Source organism: Hemicordylus capensis, chromosome 2 (assembly GCF_027244095.1).
Source record: "Hemicordylus capensis ecotype Gifberg chromosome 2, rHemCap1.1.pri, whole genome shotgun sequence".
In the NCBI taxonomy this organism is placed as follows: Eukaryota; Metazoa; Chordata; class Lepidosauria; order Squamata; family Cordylidae; genus Hemicordylus; species Hemicordylus capensis.
Window position 1 is genome coordinate 428,556,036 of NC_069658.1, and position 19,077 is coordinate 428,575,112.

Sequence of the window (19,077 nt, forward strand, 5' to 3'; positions counted from 1 at the left end):
CAGCTCCTCTCTCAACCCCGCCCCCAGCCAGTTGTTTGCTTATGCATAATCAAAAATCAAGTGTGTGCATGGCTCCCAAGGCTGGGTAGGACAAGACTACCCAATATTTGATCATGTGAACTGCCTTTAATGGCATCTTAAAACGTACTTATTTGGCCTGGCCTTCCAGAGTTTTAAATGATTGTTTTAAACTGTTTTAAATTGTTGCCCTGATTTTCAGGGCTTTTAACTGTTTTATCGGTTTTATTGTGTTTTAATAGTTTGATTTTAATTGTTAATTTGTTTTTAGTTGTTTTATCATGTTGTGACCCGCCCTCAGCCATATCGGAAGGGCGGTATATAAATCTAATAAATAATAATAATGATAATAATAATCTGACATTGAAATGTTCTCCCAACTGTATTGCTGAAGCACATGGTTACAATCTAACCCTAAGTAAAGCTTCTATGTACACATACGATGCTCTGTATGCAGAGAGGCTGCAGGTGTCCTTTTCTATTTCAGGGATGTTTTGTGCAGGAAATAGAGAGAGAGAATCCCGATTGCCTAGACAGAGCATTCTACAACTCATGGAAGACTATAGGGCAGCCCTTGTGCACATGAAGCATGAAATGTACATTGTCATACTGGAAGTACTGGCCATGACGCAATTTGATAATGGGAAGTAGATCGTGGAAAATCCACCCTTTTACTGCTCTGCCCAAACAGTGAATCAGTGTTATTGTTAGTGTTATTGTTAGTGTTATTGTAGTGCTAATAAATAAAATATTTAGTTTTATGTATTGCCTCATTTGGCCACCCACCACTCCCAGGGAACAATGGTTATGGGGTGATTATATAAATAAAGTTGTTTTTATTTATATAGCCACCCCTTGAAAATGGTTCTCTAGATGGCTCACAAAGTAAAACAGTAGTAAAATGAAACATACAATTAAAGCAGATTAAAGCAAACAAAGATTATAGTAAAATACAACTAAAAACAAAACAAGCATATTTTTTAAAAATAGTTTTAAGAAGCCCAGTTGAACAAGAAGGTCTTCACCTGGTGTCTAAAAGAATATAGTGATGGCACTGGGTGAGTCTCACTGGGGAGGCTATTGCATCAAGAAGGGGCCACCGACAAAAAGACACTCTCCCTCGTCGCCACCCACCTTACCTCATTTGGCCACCTCACCTCACTTCACAGTTACAGATATGCAGCTTTGGCACTGGATCTGCTCAGAAACCATGTTCTTAGTGTCATTTCCTTTTGACCAGCTAACCCCAGTGTTGGTCAATAAGCACTCTTGCGCAATCAGACGCTGAAAAGGTCATCTATATTATTATTTCTCCTGGGTGTGCCTTCGAATGTGTGTCCCTGCTGCCCAGCTGATTGGCTGGGCGGCGGGGGCGCCTGATTGGCTGGCGCACCCAGGAGAATTGGCCGGCGGCGGGCCAGGCCGTGGCGATGGTGGCGGCAGGTCCGTCCTGGCCACGGAGGTGAAGCTAGGTGGCGGGCCCGACCGTGGCGGCGGCACTCGGCCCGGCAGCCTGGGCCCGTGCCCACCCAGAGACTGGGGCTGAAGGTGGGGGTGGGGGGAGAGGTAGCCGGCCTCGAAGAGGCCAGCCGCAGAGGCTGGAAAGCGGCAACAGCGGGCCCAGCAGGCTGTGGAGGCGGGCCCGGCCACAAAGGCAGCACTCAGCCGGGCAGCAGGCCAGGCCGCAGAGGCTCTGGGCCCAGCCACAGAGGCGGCTCTCGGCCTGGTGGCAGTGGGACCGGCCGCTGAGGCCAGGCAACCATGGGAGGATGGGGTGGGAGGGAACCGGGAGGTGGGACTTCCCTGTTCGCCGCCCAGGAGGAGGAGCGACGGCAGGGCCCTTTTTGGCCGCCCGCCGCCTGGTAAGGGGAGTAAAATGGGGAGGAGGGAAGGGGGAGGAGAGAGTGGGGGAGGGCAAGAGAGCAGGGGGCAGGGGGGAGGGCGAGTGGGGTGGGAGGGAGGGGAAGAGGGGCAAGAGTGTGGGGCAGAAAGGAGGGAGGGGGAGGGGGGCAGTAGGGAGGGGGAACATTTGGCCCCAAAGAGCACACAGATGCTCTGTGCAGGTCGGCTAGTTTCATGTAATATATGAAATAAACATGCTCCTAACAAGTTGAGTGGCAGGTATGTTCTTCAGGGAGCTATGATTTGCTGTCACTTCCTGTTGATTGTGCCTTCAGAGACAAAGCTGGGTTTACATCTGGCATAGGGTATGAAATCGCCCATAGATGGAAATGGGAAAGAGATATGGAAGGGGGATGGGATGTGGGCAAGCCATTTTCATCAACCTCCTAAATTTTGTCACTGGCAAATGGTGTTCCTCAGAGCACTTTAATTGATGTTTACTTCAAAGGATAAATGACTTGTACTTGTTTATACTACTTCAAACGCAAACGCAAACATATACAGCAAACATCAATCCATAAGTTTTTAATATTCTGAAAGTGCAAATTGACATGGGCAATATATTATTATAATAATTAGCATGGTTACTAATATCTTTTTAAAAATTATGCATTGATGGGGCATAAATAATCGCATATACATGTGTTCATAACCACCTGCATCTGTCCCTTCTCCCCACACCACCATCAGCAGCAGCAGCTTAACAAATGTATCTAAAACCTTTCCTACACTTTTAAAATCACAAATGTAATTTAAAATGTGTTAGTGAAAATTTCTTTTTAAAAAGCAACTTTTAATTGCAATTTTATAAGAAAAAAATCATTTTCTTAGTGTTCCATTGGGTATGTTATTAATGGCAGAAATTTTAGATACTCAGTTATCACAAATCACCAGAAAATGTTGACAATCTCTTGTTGATGATGGTTGGCCTTTACTTGTGATTGTCAACAAGCCCTGGAAAAAGTTATACAACAAAACATAAAACATATTTTACAAGTATTAACAAGTATAAAAAGTTCATGCCTCCAGTTTTTGACATAGTATATGTCCTTGTGCATTTGTCATAACAAAATTATCCGACCATGCTAATGAACCAGTTCACATGGTTCAAGCCCAATAAACCTCTTTCCATATTGAAGAACTAGGTGCACATATCTCTACAATGTGCACAAAATGCAATGTGTGACATGGGTGCTCCTGTAAAGGCATGGTTACATGGAGACCCACTTTGTGCAATTTTTTAATATGACAGAATTTGCATGATCACACAAATGGCTTCCGTACATGCACAGAGGTCACTAAAATGGCTGTCGCACATGTGCAGAGGCTCAAACCAGGCTGAAGAAAGCCTGAACCGGGCTGCTGCTGACCCAAGCTACTCTGGGGGAGGACCGTGGGGGTTGGGAGAAACTGCAGCCCCTGCTACCTCCCATGGCTGCCAACCCAACAAATGGGATTTGTAAGTCGTAACAAACTCCCCTACCTCCCCTCTAGACTTAGGGAACCGCCCCCCGCCCGCCGGCCCCTTACTGGTAAAGGGAATCCTCACTGGATTCCCTTTTACCTGTATAGCTTTGAAGCAATTCAAATCAATTTGGCAGTTAAGTCAGACTGGGTCTGTTTTGACTGGAACCAAAACGGAGCCAGGCTAGGTCAGTTGGAATCTGGTTAGGATTCGAAGCGAACCGGCTTGGCCAGTTTTGTGCCCGTCTCTCTTGCTAGGGCAATTGGCAACCATCACAATCCACATGTTTAACAGAGAGGAGCATATTTCTGAGGGCAACATCAGAGAGGAAAATATGCCCAACTGGTATGCAAAACTAATGCAGGGAAGAGGCAAAATGTTAGAGTCTTCTTGTAACCTCTCAAGTATCCTTTCACAATATAATTTGTAATTTGCTCCAAGTGTACTTACACAAGTATCATTTCACAAGTGCCAGTAAAGGCTCAAGAGAAGTTAATTGGTTAATGAAACTAACATCTTCGGAATAAATGTTCCAAAGAGCCCATTGAAATATATTTCCTGTGTCATACTCTTTCCTGTGTCTATTAGTATTGACTTCACCCTTCAAGCTGTGGAGGTCAACCTCTTGCCTCCAGACAAGGCAAACCCAGTAATATCCTAAATTAATGTTGTAAATGTCTGTCTGCCAGCCTGTCTCATCTCCTGCATATAAGGTCTGGCATCAAAGAAGCTCCTTTCATGGTTCTCCTCCTGCCTCCCCTTGTTCTTGCCACACTTCTCTGCCTGAGACACAATGAGCCAACACTTCTTCAGTTCTTGCTGCAGAAGAAGAGGTTTTAGTTCTGCCTCTGCCATTGGCATTGGTGGTGGAGTCCAAATCAGCAAGTCGTCCATCTATCAACCATTTGTGACCACCACATGTAGGGTTGGCGGCAACAACACCAGCAGAAGTTTCCATAACTTTGGGGAAACACAAAGAATTTCTTTTTGTACAGGCCACCAGAGAAGGAACTATGGAGGTGGAGATCTGGGGAGAATTGTGGGCCATAGCATTCTCACAGGGGGCTTATGGTTTGGCAGCCCGGCATCTGGACATTTCGGCAGCTACAGGGGTGAAAGAATCCACGAGATCTCCACTAACAAGGAACTCTTAGAACCTCTCTATCTAGGGGTCAACCCCTATGACCGAGAGGTTAAAACACACGAGAAGGAGCAGATCAATGACCTCAACAATCAGTTTGCATGCTTTATTGATAAGGTGAGATTATCCTGTTATTAATTATTCCTCCCCTTTGATCCCAAACTGAGAGTAACTCCACATGTGGCGGAACATGCAGATATTCAAGGCAGAACTGGAATTCTCATTAATGTTACTGTCTCCCTGTGGGATCTGTGTCTGAAAATGAATGTTTAGTTGCATCTAGGGACCTAAAGATACAAACCTGATTCACATTTTGCATCTTCAAAATATTTTTACAACTATGAAGTTGTGAACTGACTCAATTGAAAAGCACTGTGTTTTGAGGTGCTGTGAGGTGATAGGAAAGTTCTATCTGTGGTGTGGTCTGCTCATATATCTCTGATGGTCTGCTCATTATACTGAGAACCACTGTGGTGCAGTGGTCAGAGTGCTGTATTGAGATTAGAAGAGGAATGGGCAAACTTGGCCGTCCAGCTGTTGTTAGACTACAACTCCTACCACCCCCAGTCACCATTTATTGTGGTTGAGGATGATGGGAGTTGTAGTTTAATAGCAGTTGGAGGACCACGTTTGCCCACTCCTGGACTAGAAAGACTCAGGTTTAAACCCCTGCTCAGCCATATTAGGGCTGTCATATGGCCAAAAACTGTGTGGGACAAGTGTCTTCCTCAGCTTTGGGAACTGTGTGTGTTCCCGATTTTTGATCATGTGTGAATAAACAACTAGGTAGGATCAGTGGGGATGAATCATGTGTGATAAAGGAGTGGAGTAGGACAGTGTCATCCTATCCAGCTTTTGCACCCAGCGTTTTAATGGTAGGAGGAAAAACTGCCCTACCCAGCTCCTCTCTCACACATGATAATTCCCCCTCCCCCTACTTAGTTGTTTGCTTGCACATGATTGAAAACTGGGAGTGCACACCGCTCCGAAGTTGGGTAGGACACTTGTCCTGCCCATTGTTTCAGCATGTGAACCATCCTACTGTGTGGGACCTTGGGCTAGTCACCAATAAAGATGACTGAGTTCCCATGGCTAACATCAGACTGCCTTGGAAATCAGCTAAGTTGCACACACACACACACACACACACACACACACCACAAAAAAAGAAAATCAGAAAAATGCTTCATTCTTAACCAATCTGAATTGGGTTCTCTAATCTCTCTATTGAGATTAAGGAAACCCTAGGCGCTTGAGTGGGCAGGGAACTGGGCTGCTTGCATGCCATTGATGGCTGGGTGTGGGCTAAACCGCAAATTCGTCTTCAGCTTGGATTTTAAGCTGAGCCAGAGAAGACTTTGAGGGGCTTTGAATGCTCACTTCTCCTTTGAAATGATACTGAGTCTCTGATACTCATGTCCAGACCCAGGCTCATTGCATTTCACTGGCATTTCTTGTCATGGTCCTTAGCCTGGCCTACCTCACAGATGTCTTGTGAGAATGGAGGGGGCATATATGTTGCCCTGAATTCTTTAGATATATGGGATAAAAATGAGATGCTTAAATAATGCACACATGCATTCCATCAACTACTAAACATTCAGGTTTGAATCAGTTGTTTTTCACTGGGGGTTTTCTCTTTAATTATGAGATGAGCTACATTTTTAAATGTCCCTGATCAAAGGAAATTCTGCAAATGCAGTCTGTGTGATGCTGGCTCACATGTTACTCTGCTAACATGCACTGGCTGTTTGCAAGAGTATAAAGGAAGAAACAGGCAGAACAAGGTTGACATACAGGTATAAATTGACCCATTAGATGTGCTTTGGGACTTTCAAAATATTTGCTTCATAATTCCAAGGGATACACCCAGAGGGTTTGATTTGTGCCAGATTGCACCAAGGCTAATCTCAGAATCAATTTTTAATGCCCTCCTCAGCTTCAGAATGTGTGAAGAAATAGTGAAGGTTAGAGTAACTCTGAGCATGTACAAAATGTGACATTAGGGTCACAGGCTTGCAGAAAGTTTGAAACCAAATAACTCTCATTTTAGAAATTAAGAACTACACAGCATAACATTATTAATTAGTGGTGATTTGAAATGCTCCTCCTATTTTCTCCACCATATTCTCAAGTGGCAAGATGGGTGTGTGTGTGTACACAATTTCACAATTTGCTCAGTTGGATCTGTTAAACAGAGAATCTTCTCAGCCTATTGTCAGCAGCCTTTGTTTTCAAAAATTCCCCATCCAGAATACCCATATGTCATAACCAGTTCTGCCAAGGGACACTAACTGAGATCTAGACTAATGAAGTTGCTGATGCTGTGTGAAATGTGCTGCTGCTGGGTTTCTGACAATCTTAGCACCAATGCTTGCAGTGGGGAAGGGAATTTAAACAACTCTCCCTTCTACCAGAAACTCTCAGTGCCACCTTAAAATATGTTCTGATGGTTGCACAGCCCTCAGGGACATATTTTAGTTTAGAACAGAAGGCCTGTCGGGGAAGGCAAAGTCATCAAAATTTACCTTCCCTTTATGAGTGCTGATGCTGTGATTGTCAGGAATTTAGCAGCAGCACCAACACATCTCACATAGCACCGGTGCTTCATTAGTCTGAATGTCAGCCACAGCCTACAAATGTGCTACATAAACTGTAGAAAAAGAAAAGTCAAATTACACCACCATTACCACCACCACCACCACCACTAAACAAGTTTGCAAAAAACCTTTTCCCCTCTCAAAATTTCCCTGTTTAATCTTCATACCTCCATGGAGTTTTGTTAAAAAAGAAAAAAAGAAAAAAGAAAAAAATGTTGTTTTACTAATTTCAACCTGAAATTCTTCAGCCCATTCAGATTTTGCTAAAAGTACTCTTAAGAGAATGTTTGGCTCAGCTGCACTGAGACCAAACATCCATATTTTAGTGATAGGTGTTTGCAGTTTAGACAAGATCTCACTAGTCTTAGAACTGAATAGGCTGTAGTTTTCCAGTGTGCATATTTACATGCTCTCATCAGACGGAATTGTGTGTTGATGGGTTTTTTCTACATGGAAGTGATATCTTTGCAAGAAGTTGTTGTGAATGATCCCAATGAGCCCCACCATTACTGCTGTTTGGGGCCAACCGGGTCCTCAGTGTCTCCCCATCAGGTGTCTCCCTGACAGGTGTCTCCCCATCAAGGGTTTTCCAGGAGGCAGCATGAGACCTTTGACAGCCAGGAAACTGGGTAGAGGTTGCAACTCACCAGGTTCCCTGGCTATCCAAGCCTAGTTTCCTGCACTCAGGAGACATTTCTCCAGGGTGCTCAGCCTTTGACAGCCCCATAGGATTTCCCATTGAAAACAATGGGAAATGGAAATGGATTGAAATAATGAAACCTGATGAAATTCATCATGAAATGAATATTGCTTTAACAAATGGAGAACTAAATGAATGGGCGGGAGATTGTTTTTAACAATGAAAAAGTACAGAATAGCAAAATGAGGTTGTGTGTTTTTAATTCCACACCTCTATCATCGATTAGAAGTTTGGGACAAACTGAATTAGGCCCATCAAATCCCAGAGATGCCTCCTCTTAATGTTGCCTAAGATTTGCAAAGTTGCCTGCACTTCGCCACTCATGTGTGGATCCTCTAGGTGCTTGGCAGCATTGCACAGTATTTTTGACTTCCGGGATTATAGGTTCGATCCTTGGAGCAAAAGAACCAGATGCTACACACCAAATGGGAACTGCTGCAAAATCAGACCATCCCAATGGTTAGGAAAGACCTCAAGCCTCTCTGTGAAAATTACATCTGCAACCTGAGGAAAAAACTGGACTGCCTATTGTGTGAGAAGAACAAGCTAGAAAAACAACACAGTCTCATACAGAGACTGATTGAGGAAACCAGATGCAAGTAAGTTACTTATCATCAGCAGGCCTTGAAGTTAGTGAATGATATGGCATGAGATCAATGGCCCCCACGATCGGCAAGGGAACGCTGACATTCCTGATCAGCTGGCACTGCTGCACATGTGGAAGCCAACCCTGGCAGTGCTCTGCAAGAGTTCAGTTGTGCAACAGCGCACCGGCACTTGTGGAGAGTTACTTTCATTGGAAACACTATTAGTTCCACAGTGCAAGTGCAGGCACACAGTAGTTGTGGCAACTGCACTCTTGCACAACAATGCCAGGGTTGGCTTCCATGTGCACAACAGTGCTGGCCAATCAAGAATGTGGATGTTGTCCTACACATCATATGGGCCAATGACCACTATTAATTCAATCAATCAATCAATCAACCAATTTCTATGCTGCCTTTCACCAGGGTAATCAAAGTGGCGTACAAAAACAAAGGAATTAAAATAATATATGCAAACAATCAAATTGCTCCTTAAAACACAACTGTAAAAACCATTGGGTTTATGTTATAAGTACAGTTTGTCCCCGGCAGAGATTCTGAATGAAATCTGTAATGTAGTCCAATATAGTCCATTCTTGCTTAGTGTGTTGAGATAAACTGACTGCTTCCCTTCCCCCTTTGCTCTCTTTGAAAATCCTGAAAGATATGAAAAAGAACTCAACTGTCGAATAAAAGCCGAGAATGAGTTCATCTTACTGAAGCAGGTGAGTGACCTGGGTGGCTTGCAAGGTATAATATGCATGTCGGGGGAAAGGAGGAGGAGAAAACTGGGGCGGTGGGTGGGGTTAGAACTCTGCATACACATTTACATAGGAAGAGGAAACTGAGCATTTTCACACAACTAACAACTCTGAGTTTGCCATCAAGTGCTAAATCAAATGCTTGACAGCCCTAGTCAATTCGAGGTCTAGGAATGTATAAATCTGCCTTATACGAAGTCAAACCATTAGTCCGTCTAGCTCAGTATTTACAATGACTGGCAGTAGTTGTCTGAAGAGTCTTTCTTGGCCCTAACCTGGAGTTCCAGGGATTGAACTTGAGACCTTCTGCATGCAAAAAATGATGCTCTAACACTGAGCTACACCCTCATCCCTTAGGGGAATATCTTACAGCAGACAATGCTCTCATGTCGTCACCCATCCAAATGACAACCAAGGTGAAGCCTGCCTATCAAAGGGGACAATTCATAGGAACATAGGAAGCTGCCATATACTGAGTCAGACCATTGGTCTATCTAGCTCAGTATTGTCTTCACAGACTGGCAGCGGCTTCTCCAAGGTTGCAGGCAGGAATCTTTCTCAGCCCTATCTTGGAGAAGCCAGGGAGGGAACTTGAAACCTTCGGCTCTTTCCAGAGCAGCTTCATCCCCTGAGGGATGAAGATGCTCACACTTCTAGTCTCCCATTCATATGCAACCAGGGCAGACCCTGCTTAGCTTAGGGGTCAAACCATTCTTGCTACTGCAAGACTGGCTCTCCACCATGGTCTAATGGATGTACCTGTATAATATATGTTTGTCACATTCACACTTCTTGGGTGTACATATTATAAAATCTTAGGTTTAGACCTAAAAGAAAATGTAATGCATGAAGAGGGTCCAAGAGATAATTCACACAACCATTACTAGATCACCTTTGGGAAGCCAAATCTTCCTCTGAACTGTCAGTATGGAAGCTTAAAATAAGAGTAACGGTAGAGTGGGAAAATGCTTTGCTTATTTTGTATGTTATTTATTTATTTTAAAAGCATTTATATCCTGCCTTTCTCACCAAAAGTGAGAACCCTAACCCAACAAAACAAGTCTTAAAAACACAATAAAAATACTATGGACCCCATCCAAGCTTTACAGGTTGTTCTTATGTTAGTGTCTTTACTAAACACAAGTCCAGTCCAGTCGATCCTGCCATACATTATCCACATTATTGGATATACATTTTGGGGCAGTTCTGAAAATACTTAGACTCGTGTTCTGTGTGAAAGCCCACCGTCACAGCTATGATGTTTTCAAAATCTTGAATGTTCAAGGATTGTGCCCTCACCCCATCACTGTTCTCCTTGACTCTGAAGATAAATATTCCATCCCAATTTTTCTTTCCAGGAAGTTGATAGTGCATATAAACATCAGAAGAAACTGGAATTGAAGAAGGATTTGCTGAAGGAAAATATAGAATTTTTGAAAGCCTTCTTTGCAGAGGTCTGTATCTCTAAGGTGCAACTTGAAAATAATAATCACTTTTAAAAGGGTCAGGATGTGAAAAGTGTTAAGACTTACTGGCTTACATACCGTGCAGCGTGCTACGCATGGAGGGGCGTGCACGCGTGTGGCTTCCACAGCAGCTGAGACAGGGGTTGCTGCATGCACACTAATCTGTGACTGCAGTGCTTCTGCCATTGGGAAACATGGAGTGGTACAGGAGCAAAGACGCATGGCTTGGTGTGCACACACCAGCCCCTGTTCCCATTAGCAGTGGGGATGGGCTCTTGGCTGTAGCAGAAGTCACGTGCATGCTTCCTCCTTCCGGTATGTATGCCATTATCTGCTGGAAGTCAGGGTACCTAAAATTCTTCCACAATATAGATGTATTCAGCTCATTTGGGTGACTAGTACATCATGGACACATCAACCCTAATTACATTTAAAGAGTGTGCCCAAGGTAGAATGCACAGGTGCAGGTGCAAGTTTTTCATTACCAGCTGCAAAAAGCATGTGCTCGTTAATCTCTTTCTTCCTTAGGCAACAGTTCCCAGGTCCACGGGTTGTACTGATGCCACTGGAACGTGATGCCAAGTAAATTATGCATAGGATCACAATCCCAGAGCCACAATTGGTTGGATCTCTGCCTTTTAGATGGTTAGAGATCTGTCCATTTCACTCCCAAGTCATGAGTTTAAAGGTGGGGGGAAACCCATGAAAACAGTGACTGACATCCAGAGCAACAAGCAGAGGTGGAAAAGGAGGTTGCCTCCTCACAGCCAGAGACTTCCCCACTGCAACTGCACCTGCATAGGGCAAAGTGATTTGGGGTGATCTTCCTTGCCTTTGGAAGCTCTGTACCTTCCAAAAGTATGCCCCTAAGGGCTGTGCGGCCCTCAGGGACATAGCATCAAAAGAGTCTGGGTTTTCCCAAAGGCAAAGAAGATTGCCCAAAACTGCTTCCCCCAGACACAGGTGCAGTTACAGCAGGGAAGCCTCCAGCTGAACTGATGGCAACTTCCAGCCGCACAGCAACACTTGCATTCTCACTCTGTTGCTCTTGATCTCATGTAGAATATCTTCAGTGATACAATGCATGAAATAAGTGCATCCAATCATTCTAAATGGAAGGAGCAACCATGCTGTTACTGAGCAAAGATGTGTTTCTCAAAGCGGCCACTCTCTTATATTTAGCAGAGGGAGAGCAACTGTCCCTATGAGCTCAACATAGTAAGTTCATTCTCATGACCATTCCAGGTCAGACTGGCGGGGGTGGGGCAGGCAGGACACAGCCTATCTTCCCCCACATGATCCTTGCCATTCTATAATCACTGGCACCACACGCCCACATGACCAGTGGGCAAGCTATCAAAGAGCGGCGAGAGGGTGGGGGGAAGCAGGCTGCAGCTTCTGCATCCCACAATGCGCCGCACAAGGAGTGTGGTGCATTGGGGGATTTCTCCGCTGCCAGGCAGTCCTGCTGCCTGGCTCTAGGAATGTTTGGCTACAGGCAGCTCGAGTGTCCACACGACTAGGAGAGGTGAGGCAGAAGGGCATGCACGAGCACCCTTCTGCCTCACTTTTAGCCTGGGTGAAAAACCCAGGCTACCCAGTTGCTGAGCACCAGGATCGGGACCACTCCCAGCGCTGTATGTGACCAGCCCTACCTGGAGCATGCACAACCTCAGTGTCTCCCCAGTGGCTGGCTGTTGCTACTGTCTGTCTTTGGTTTCTTTTTAGATCGTGAGTTTTGGGACAGGGAACCATCTTTTCATACCTTTTGCTATATAAGCTACTGTGAGAACTTTTTTTTTTGCTTAAAAGCAGACTAGGCATATTATTATTATTTCTTGTTTACACAGTCAGACAGGTGTTATTGATTGGTTTGTTTTATCCAGACATCGAGTCCTTCCCAAGGACCTGGGATGGCTGAATTTTATCATCAATACTGTTGGTTATTATAGATATCGTCGCAAAATATAGGCTGTTCCCAGTAAAGCTGCTTTTTGTAATTGGCTGATGGTGATTTCTGTGGCCCCTATGGTGTTGAGGTGCTCTTCAAGGTCTTTTGGGACTGCACCCAGGGCACCAATTACCACTGGGATTATTTTGGTCTTTTTCTGCCACAGCCTTTCAATTTCAATTTGTAGATCTTTGTATTTGGTGATTTTTTCTATTTCTTTTTCTTCTATTCTGCTATCCCCTGGTATTGCTATGTCGATTATTTTCACTTGTTTTTCTTTCTTCTCGACTACAGTTATATCTGGTGTATTGTGTGGCAGATGTTTGTCTGTTTGTAGTCGGAAGTCCCATAATATTTTTACATCTTCATTTTCTTCAACTTTTTCAATTTTATGGTCCCACCAATTCTTGGCTACAGGTAGCTTGTATTTTTTGCAGATGTTCCAGTGTTGTTGTTATTATTATTATATCTCTTGATCTGATGTGGTATTACAGCTTGACAATGTGGATTGCCATCTGGAAAGTGTCAGCATAGTCACATAACTGGTCTCCAGCCACCTGGTGACCAAAGGATGCCCCCCTGCCCATTTCCTCCACCTCATTGGTGGTAGCTCTCTTCTCAGATGGAATACTTAGTGAATGCTCCATGAAGTCTGAGTTGGTTAGTGCAGAATCTTGTGAAGCAGCCCCACCCAATATATGGAAACCTCCAGCAGATTGCTACAGACAGTTCTTACAGTCCTGCTGTGGGCAAGAGAAAGCCTTTCCTACAATTTTTTCTGTTGTAGTGCCATCACTGCTGCTGTCACCTCTCACCTGCTCATCTTTCTCAGCAGTTCCTGGCTACTTTGAGCAGAGGAGGGACAAGGGAGCTGTGGTGGAGGAAAGTAGCAACTTTTACCTTCTACTTCTTCTCTATTGCCTGAAGAAGGCACTGCCAAGATGGTGAGCAGCTGAGCTGTAGTGATAGCAGCGATGGAACTCTGGAGAGAGCTTTCTGGCCTGCTGTAAGCAGTGGCTGACATCCAAATGAATGCTGCGCTTGTGCAAACATGTTGGGCAAGCACAAGGATGTTGTGTGAACTAGCTCCACTGTGTTGGAACTGGTGTTCCAGATGAGTGTTGTGCTAGCTAGAAACATCCTCCTTGCACAGCCTGTGGTGCGTTCCCTACTGGGAAAGCTCTTCCTCCGTCCATAGATGCTGCAGGGAATATTTGCACAAGAGCATGACTTCAGAATTTTGCATGATCTTCTTGTGAGTGCACACACTGGCATAGCTAGGGGAGTGTGGGCCTGTGTTCATCCCCATCCCTGGCGACCCCGGCAGCAGATTGAACACATTGTCCCCATCCGCCCACTCATAGCCCATCCATAACAGTGCACACTTGGTGCCTGCACCACCACTGCCTACGCCACTACCTGGGCAGCCTCCCAGGGGGTGGGAAGCCTTCTGTCCACTCACCACCAGCCTCTCACTGCCCACTTCACCTCCTGCATGCCCCTGGGCATTTGGGAAGCAAGAAAGCCCTAAACAGGAGCTTCTGCCTGGCATGGAACTGGCTGCAAATGGGGAATGTGCATGTGCAGTCCTCAATTTGCAGCCAGTTTGGGGCTGGGTGGAAGTTCCCATTAGGAGTGTGCACAAAACCAGCTGGCCCAGTTCAGTTCAAGATCAAAATGGTCCCAAACTGGACTGGGCCAGTTCAGTTTTGCCCCCCCCCCCATTGAACCCGTGGTTCAGTTCGGTTCAGGCGGGTTCGCAAGCTATTTTGAGTTTAGAAACTATTTTTTAAGTACTTCTCCCCCCCCCCCGGGGAGAGCTTCTCTGAGGCTGGGGGATTCTGCAGAGGTTCCTCCTCCCCCCACAAGCCTTCCTCATGCCAACATCACACGTTTCGGGTTTTCTTCGGCCCGTTCTGGGCCTTTCCCCCTTGTGGTGGCCATTTTGGAGGCCACTGCGCATGTGCAATGGGCCTCTGCATGGCCTGGGTTGTCGAACTGGTTTGCACATCCCTAGCTCTCATAGGGGGCTCTCTGCTTCCCACTACTCAGGAGCCCGGGGAGCTGGAGTGGATGGCAAGTGGGCAGAGAGAGACCAGGGGGTGGCAGAAGGAGTGTCCAGCTGTCCAGCAGGGGGAGGAGGGACTGGGGGGAGGTGTGGCTCTCAGGAGCTGTGTGGCTCATGTCTTTTGAACACATCTGCCCCATTATAGCTCTGTCCCAGGGTACACACCTTCCTTTGTTTTGCAAGTACAGCATTCATCTGGATGTTGGCCATCTGCATTAGTTAGCCAGAGACTTCCCAATCACTACACTTACGGGCTGGTTCATGGGCTCCTGTGAGAACTGACCCTCACACTGCATAGCATTTACAGAGCCTTCTGCTAACTCTACACATAGTAGTTTAAGCTTTCAGGTAAGGTTTGCACCAGAAGAAAAGGACAGGCATGCCATCAGTTGCAGATAAGCAATAACATTAATCAACAAGAAATGCAACCTTCATCCTTTGCTCAGAACTAAATATGCTTATTAGTGTCCATCCTCCACTGCCATGATAGGTTCATAAGCCTAATATGACTAAAGTTTGGGTGGTATATAACGTTTGGGTGATAAATAAATTTGATAAATAAATAAATAATGAAATAATGAAATACAGCCTTCATTGCTGTGCACGGAGATCTGACTCAAATTTTTTGCCATCTGCAGGAACTAGCCGTGTTGGACTATCGACTCTACGACACATCCGTTGTTGTCAACATGGACAACAGCAGAGGCCTGGACATGGATGCTCTCATCCAGAAAATTGAAAGCTGGTACCAGAGCATTGCACGAAGGAGCAAAGAAGAAGTTAATCTCTTTTACCAGAACCAGGTATGAAAAAGAGATATTGTATAGGTTGTGGTAGCTAGAAAGATTAGATTCAGTTCCGTTTTTACAACAATTTAAATTTTCTCTTATACAATGAATCTCAGCCATCCTCTGTAATCTCACCCCACTCCCTATACAGTCAAGCTGTTTTCCTGATTAACCTAGTGCCATTCTCTGCTCCACCCAGTTCCTCAGCCTCTATCTCCTGCAAATAACATCCAAGTCAGAAGACCTGGCAGCCTTCATCAAGGATGAAATAAATATGTCCAAGTCTGGTTTTTGGTGCAGAGGGCTATCCCTCTTCTTCCCTACTTCTTCTCTCTTCCCTATATTCCCCCTTTCCCTTCACCTTCCAGAAACAGAGCCTAATTCTTGTCAAGTAGGAGAGAATAACAATGAGGAACTATAGCAGAACTGGCAAACTTGATTCTTTCAAACTAATCCTAAAACTGGTTGGTTTATGTTGCTTTCTTAAATCTCAGAAATGTTGTTGGGGGAACTTCAAGATGTTGTCTCTTGGCCAATTCCCATACTTCAGCTCCATATGTGATCTGTGTATGTGCTGTTTTCATTCATGTTTGTTTAAATGACTTCAGTGATCATGGAGGCTTTGCTGTGGGAGTTGTCTCTTTGTTTGTGAGCAATCTGGTGGCGCAGTGGTAAAACTACCGCCCTGTAACCAGAAGGTTACAAGTTCGATCCTGACCAGGGGCTCAAGGTTGACTCAGCCTTCCATCCTTCCGAGGTTGGTAAAATGAGTACCCAGAATGTTGGGGGCAATATGCTAAATCATTGTAAATCGCTTAGAGAGCTCTGGCTATAAAGCGGTATATAAATGTAAGTGCTATTGCTATTGCTATTGCTATTGCTATTTGGTTTGTGACCGCAATAAACTTACTCCTTCTTCTTCTGTTTGTGAGCAGAGGAGCAGCAGCTGGTAAGTGCTGGTCCAGTGGGGTCACGAGGGTGGGAAAATGCCACTTTAAACGTGTCAGACTTGCTGCTGGTACCCAGAATGCTCTGTGGGTCAGAGGTACCTGACCTAGCATTCCACGACGAAGCTGCCCCATCCCCACTGCACATGCACAGAGGCCAACGGAGCAGTAGGGGCCGGACAGCCTCCCCACAGGATGCCAGGTTGGGTGTCTCCGCCCTGCAGAGCATTCCAAGTACTGGTGAGAGGTATGTTTGCCAATGTTTAAAGTGGTATTTTCCCACCCTCACCAACCACCTGGAGCAATGCTCACTGCTGCTGGAGCAGAGCTCTTGCTCAAGGAACCTGTGGCCCTTCACTGCAAGGGACAGAGTTCCTGTGGTGAAGCTAGCACTCTCACACTGCTCTTCTGTCTTCTCCCTGGATATTAGATTGTGGATCTTCAGCACAAACAATGCCAGTTCCATGAGAACTTGAAAAACAACAACAGTGAGATTGCGGAGTTGAACCGGGTGATCCAAATAATGCAGTGCCAGGTTGAAAGCGGGAAGAAGAAGGTGGGGGAGCTCTTGTGTTTCTTGGCTTGTGTCAGGCCTAGTTTGGTCCATTGTCTGATGTTAAAAATATTTGCCTTGGCAGTCCGGAAGAGCAATGCAAATGGATATATTCTTCCTAACTGTGGTATTACTACGGTACCAAGCAGCACTTATGATTAAGCCAGGGTTCCTACATTCCTACAGGGTTCCATCATTCTCAGCTACAATAGCCAAGGGTTGGAAACACCTGCCTTAAGTAACGATTTACAGGGCAGCTTAATATGCAGTTAATCAGAATAAGAAATCTACATACTGGATGTGGAATAAAATGAAAGTGTGGCGAACAGCCTTAAAGTGAAGAAAATGTGAAGACTAATGGCTCTTCTGAAATATGATCAATGGCTTATATCTGAGTTCTTTGTAGAGATGTTTCCAAAAGTTCTATTTCCTCTCTTAGAAATACAATGCTCAGGGGCTTGTAATGTTCACCTTGTATCAGGGCAAGCACTCCAACCCCATAATTCTCCTCTGGCTCAGATTTTAATCCAGAATGTAATTCCACCAGCAGTGTTCCTTCTAACAGGGATCCCCAGTTGTTGTTGACTCAAACTCCCAGAATCCCCAGCTGCAGTGGCTCTTGTTTGGGGATTATGGGAGTTGGAGTCAACAACATCTGGGAATCCCTGTTTGACGGAACACTGACCACCACCAACCCCTTATCCCTGCTTTCCATGCACAGTCCTCCAAGCCTTCCCTTCTTCCCATATGCCAAAAACAGATGGGGGAGGGAGACCTCCTCTTGCAGTCATTGGCATGAGAATCAGAAGCTACGTAGGTGGGAGAGGAGGGGTTTGGAGGCTTACAAGTGGGTGATAAGGAGAGAGAGAGGGTGACTTGTGAAAGAGACTCATGAGACTGGGGTGGGAATTCGACTCTGTCGTGCACTCAGCCAGGGTGCAGTGAGACCTGAATTGATACAGATTGGTTTTAAATAAACCCATCTATTTTGCAATGTAGAGGGGAACTGTGTGACTTATTTTAAGCCAATCCGAATCCAACTTGGTGAAGCTTGTCCATAACTTAGTTAGTGATGAGTTGAAACAGGGGGCACCTTTTGCCCCATGATAAAAACTCACATTTAAGGTGCTTTTTGCACCGCTTTACATGAACTGAACCTCTATCCAAATACACACAACAGTCTTCTACTGCTTCATGTTGTGGAGGGGGAACTCAGTACTGGGCAAGTAAGCTAGGGTTAGCACTATTACTGATTAAGGAACTCATAATAAGATTACAAGGATCCCCAGTAAAAACCACAGTGAGTAATGTGGCAGCACAGAATTGTTCAGCACTAATTAGATCTTGTATTGTACTTTGAATGTGGCATTAAATTTGGAAATATTATCCTTTGTTGCACAGGTTACTTCACTGAAGGCAGCCATTGGTGACACTGAACAACATGGTGACCGTGCTCTTAAAAAATGCCCAGGCTAAGCAAATGGAGCTTCAGAATAGCTTGCAGAATGCCAAAGACAGATTGGCTACCCTCTTGCGGGATTATCAGGAACTAATGAATACAAAACTGGCCCTGACATTGAGATTGCAACGTACAAGACAATGCTGGAGGGAGAAGAGAACAGGTGAATGTAATATATGTCATCTCAAAAAATGAATAATGTTGTTCAAAGATTGCTTTCAAACATCATACTTACACGTGGATCTTAAATCCAAATTACCATTCTGTTTATTAGTTTTGTTTGCTTGGTAATCGTCCAGTCAAGATAGGGCTCATTCACATCAACACAGTACTCTCCATTATATACAGGGTTAACCCATCAGTATTAGGGATATGCATAGAACTGGTTTGGCCAGTTCAGTTTGAATCTAGACTGGATTTGAACCAGCCTGGTTACAGGTTTGGTCGAACCAGGTCTGGTTCAGTTTGACCCTTGAACCGAGCCAAACAGGTTCATGGACTGGTTCGGGTATACTTGTAAAGGAGAATCCTTGATTATTCCCATTTACAAGTAAAGGGGCATCCTTAAGCCCTATGCTAAAGGCGCGGTGGCAGGAATTGGAAGAGAAAGTCACCTCCATACCTTTAGAGGAGGTCATAGGGGAGGCAGTGGAGGCAGCGGAGGAACATTGGAG

The 19,077-nt window shown here is 45.0% G+C and overlaps 1 pseudogene; it reads left to right on the plus strand.

Moving 5' to 3' along the window:
• The first annotated feature begins 4,178 nt into the window (after positions 1–4,178).
• Positions 4,179–18,570, plus strand: LOC128344051 (keratin, type II cytoskeletal 4-like; annotated as a pseudogene).
• Positions 18,571–19,077: the final 507 nt, after the last annotated feature.